This window comes from Orycteropus afer, unplaced genomic scaffold (genome assembly GCF_000298275.1).
Source record: "Orycteropus afer afer isolate SDZICR_OR568_19922 unplaced genomic scaffold, OryAfe1.0 scaffold00002, whole genome shotgun sequence".
NCBI lineage: Eukaryota > Metazoa > Chordata > Mammalia > Tubulidentata > Orycteropodidae > Orycteropus > Orycteropus afer.
Genome location: NW_006921589.1, coordinates 25,516,478 through 25,521,219, shown reverse-complemented (window position 1 = coordinate 25,521,219; position 4,742 = coordinate 25,516,478). Strand labels below are relative to the sequence as shown.

The 4,742-nt window shown below is 39.6% G+C and overlaps 1 protein-coding gene across 1 annotated transcript in view; it reads left to right on the top strand.

Annotated features, from left to right (window-relative positions):
• Positions 1–4,742, top strand: part of CPO (carboxypeptidase O) — a 108,766-nt gene that overhangs the window by 86,509 nt on the left and 17,515 nt on the right. The window lies entirely within an intron of this gene.

Here is a 4,742-nt window from a genome sequence, read left to right as displayed (position 1 = left end):
CCTTCCTTCCGAGGAGTGGCTGGTGGGTTTGAACCGCCAGCCGTCTGGTTAGCAGGCAAGTGTCTTAGCCACTATGCTACCAGAGCTCCAAAAATGCTACGTTAATCCACCCTAAAATGCAGTGGTGTATGAATCTAGAGGTTACCTAGGAAGTTCTGCTGGTCTTTATTTACTGTGCTCACATATGCATCTGTGGTTTCAGGTCAGCTGGTTGATCTTGGCTGGGCTCACTCTGGGGGGCTGACTAGCTGTTAATTAGTCGAGGACAGCATCAGCTGGGATGAGGACCCCTGGCTCTACTCCATGTGTCTGGTCCTCTAACAGGCTAGGCCAGGCATGAACTCATGGCTATGGCAGAGGAGATAGCAACAGGAGAGCAAGGCTCAATGCGCAGTGCCTTTCATACCTCTGTTTGCATCATCCCATTCACCAAATGAGGTTACACGGCTGAGCTCAGAGTTAAGACGTGGGCAGAACCCAATGTGAGAAACCAAACACTGGAGCCATCAATGCGATTACTTTACCTAGTGTTTGATGTAACACTCTGGAATGTCACTGTTTAGGTGTTATATTAAGGATACCTCAGCTACAAAATGAAGGGATTCAAGGGCATTGGTACTGTCCTATCCAGCTTTAAAACTTGATAAGCAAGTACTAGCTGAACCCCATTTGCTCTTACATTTGCCTAATTAAAGATCACATGATAAGATTTGATTAGGCTTTTTGTATTCCACTAATTCTTTGTGATTGATGATCTCAATATTCACTAAGGACAATGAGGTAGGAATATATTCTTTTCCCTGAAGTTTTTCTCACCTAAATTCTTTGAAAATTTTACTTTTGCCTTCAAACCAGGTTCTCATTTAATTTTATGTTATTCAGTTGTGGCATTTAGAGGCTAACTTATATAATCACTGTCTACTGCTGTTGCTGAATGAATTAATTTATTTACAGGTAATTCCTAGGGTTCAAACGATCCATTCCTAATTGTGTCTTTAAGAATTTGTAGGTAACTTGGAGGGGGATTGGTGCAGGACATTCTGGATAGAGTGGGAGAAAAATGTCGAACAAAACTCAAAATCATGACAAAAAAAAAAAAAAAGACCGGGTTTGCTGCTCTGATAGAGCCTGGTGAGACCCCTGAGACAATGACCCCTAGTTACCCTTCAGGTCTGGAATTGAACTCATTCCTGTGTCTTCCAGCCAAACAGTAGACAGGCATATGGGGCGAACATTTACATCAGGTAGATACACTCCTTGGAGTGATCAATTGTGGGAGAACAGGACAGTGTTTGCACAGGGAGATAGCTGGGGTCAGTGTGGGAGGAGTTGGCACAGTGGGAGTGCATGGGAGGGAACTAAAGGGAAGAAGTGAGAAGGGAGCTGTTACATTGTGGGGAATTGCAGTCAATGTTATGAAATAAAATATGCATGACTGCTATATGGAAAATGAATTTGTTCTGTAAACTTTCACCCAAATCACAATAAAAATAAAAAAAAAAAAGAGAGAGAGAATTTGTAGGTAAGTCAGGACAGGTGCATAAGGTTTTTCAGGCTTACTTTAGTGCAAGAAAGGAACTTTGGTGGCATAACATTCAGCTGCTTAACCAAAACATTGGCAGTTCGAATCCACCAGCCGCTCTGCAGGAGAAAGATGAGGCAGTTTGCTTTCATAAGGATTTATAGGTTTGTCAATCCTTCAGGGGAGTTCTACTCTGTCTGAAAGGGCCACTGTGAATCGAAATTGACTAGATGGCAGGGGATTTTTAGTGCAAGAAAAGGTTTGAAGCCTCTTCAGTCATTTAAAATCTGCATGTGCAGCAAATGAGGTGACTTGTTGAAGAATTAGTTTGGAGTAGGTGTTGGTTCAAAAGTTTGAAAGTGAAGGCAACTTTACATAACATTAAAGGGCAAGTAGGAGTTGTCTGTAAGTCAGTTGTTCGTACCTGAGGACTGCCTGTATTGAAAAATATTTATTGAGAATCTACTAGGTGCATTTTACTAAGTTCTGGGGTTATGATGGTGACAACGATAAACATAGTCCCTGTCCTCTTGGAATTGATTTTCCAGTGGGTAAGATCAGGGGCAACAGTCATAAATAATAATTGGGATAACCACACTGCTGCATGTCAGGTGAATCTCACCTCTAGGGGAACCATAATAATCAAAAACACAAACAAATAAGCTAAATAATTAGTTTGTGACATAAGCTATGAAAGAAATAAAGAGTAAGTGGAGAGGTGAGCCATGACCAGATTTTGTGTTTATGAGCATAGAGGCATTTAATTGTGCTAACTTGTCTATTAAATTGTAAGTGCTCCCACAGCAGTGTCTATGACTGTCATTTCCTATGAGCTCCATGTGACACCTTGAAATGGTGCTAAGCACTTGTCAGACACTGAACAAATGTTGTAGCTGTGACCAGCTGACAGGACATCCTTGGATGTTCAGTCACCCATTTCCAAATTCCCTTGTTGTTCACAGTCATAATATACTTCTTGGTTGTAACTCTTTTATTGCCTTTCTCAGTTCTCTTTATTTTTTCATGTTCTGTTAGTGTGCCGCTCATAAGGTCAGAAAGGAAAATATCAGGGGCAATAGTGCTTAATGAGTCAAAGAACAGCTATTTACATAAAAATGATGGTTCTACAATTGTGACATTGTCCGGAGAAAATGGTTGGGTTCCCTCAACGATTAGCCTAGAAAGGAAGAAAATTAGTTGACCATATTGTTATTAGTTGCCTCAGTGCCATATTCAAGTAGAAGGCCAGGGAGCTGAGCCTGGAGATGGTTTCCAGTTTTAATCTGGCCTGTGGTTAATTTCTAAGGCAGCTTTTTCACACTTTGGACCACTGAGTACTATAGGAGCTATGATCTACACAGTTGAATTCATGTCTAAAGATTGAACCCATAGCCAAATTAAGTTGGAAGGGTACAGATGGACAGTCAAATTATCAGCTTGCCTGAAGCATTTCACATGGATTCTTGTAAAACTCTGGGACAGAATCAGATTCCTTGGGGTCTTCAGAATTCTGATCACATAGGGGACTGAGGATTGTGACATATTCTTTACTTCCTGTGAAAGAACCTAAGAGCAAGACAGAAAGTGAATGAGCACACCAATTTTTGTTAAGGAAGCTTTTAACTTCTTGTTCGTAAATGGTAATAGTTTGGGAAAACTTGATAAATGGTACAATTAATGCAATCTTGAGATTATCCTGTGTTGTGGCTTTGTTAGGTTTGGGATTTTATTTTATCCTACTTAAAAGCTAAGAAATCAGTCTGTTGCTATTTCATGGATGCAAGCAGAAGGCATGAGACTCATGTCCAGAGACAAAAGACATTACTACTCCCAGCCACATGAGCACAAGCATATTTACATTGGTTCTTTGTGCTTCAAGTTCCAAGATGATGATGCAAAGGCCCAGATGACGTTTGTACATGGAATGGGTTGTGGTACAGAGAGAAACACTGAGCCTGAGGAATCCACTGCTTTTATGGCAAGCACTAAGCAAGTCTGCTCCTTGTTCCAGAAGGAGACATTACCTCATCCCTCAAGGTTGCTCACTGCAAACACAACCCTAAGAAATGGCCCCAGTTAAGAGTGGCCACAGCTTTGCATTCTTGGCAAACAGCAAGCATATAGCAACATGAGAGAACCACGTAAGACTGTGTCACCCAACGGGCTTTATATATCAGGTTGAATCAAATGAAATTGCTAGTTTTATAGATCAAAAAAGGCCACATTTTGGTAATTGCATATGATTCAAGCTAATATTATCCATCGCAATGCTGATGAAAGGGTCTCTGTGATGTCTTTTCTTTTATTCTTCGGCCAATTGGAATACACTGCATTTTCTGTTACTATTTCTTTTCTTCCACCAAACTCAGCTGTACATTTTTCCATAACTGTTCCTACAAAGGGTCAAGATCTTTATTTAAAGGTGAATTTCAAGTTTAAAGTGATGCAAAATGACAAATTCATATGGTGTCCAAGCCTCCATCTCTAATTTTTTCAATAGCACGGTTAAGATGAGTCATATTTTTGTTTCTACTATGTATGACTAAGTTCCTATTTCCTTTCCTTTTCTTATGCAGTTCACCAATTTCCTGATATGTTACTGAAAATGCACTCTCCATCTCACCCCAGTATTATTATTATCTTATGTATATGAGCTCTGGTGGCATAGTGCCTAAGGTATTTGACTGCTAACCAGAAGGCTGGTGGTTCAAACCCACCAGCTACACCTCAGAAGGAGGATTGTGCAATCTACTTGCATACAGATACTGCCTCAGAAACCCAAGGAAGGGCCGCTATGAGTCAGGATCAACTTGATGTCAGTGAGTTTGTTTGTTTGTTTGTTTTTTGATACAAATTTATTATGGCACTAAGAGAAGCCCACTGCTTGAGCATTTAAAATTGTAATACTAAGCACAAAGGAGGTTTTTAAAAAATCCCCAAACTATTATTAAATTTACTTTAATGATTATAATATACAGTGATCTATACATTGTACACATACTTTGTGTGTATTGTCTCATTTAATTCTCTTAAGAATCTTATGAGTTAGGTACTTTTATTTATATGATGAAGACATTGAGACAAAGAGAAATTAAGTAACATGCCCATGGTCACACAGTTCTTAATAATTGTTGATAGTTCAAATAATTTATTAGGATATATATTCTCTGATTCTAGTGTTTCAGAAGTACTCTCTAGGGGATATCTCTGGGTTGTGCAA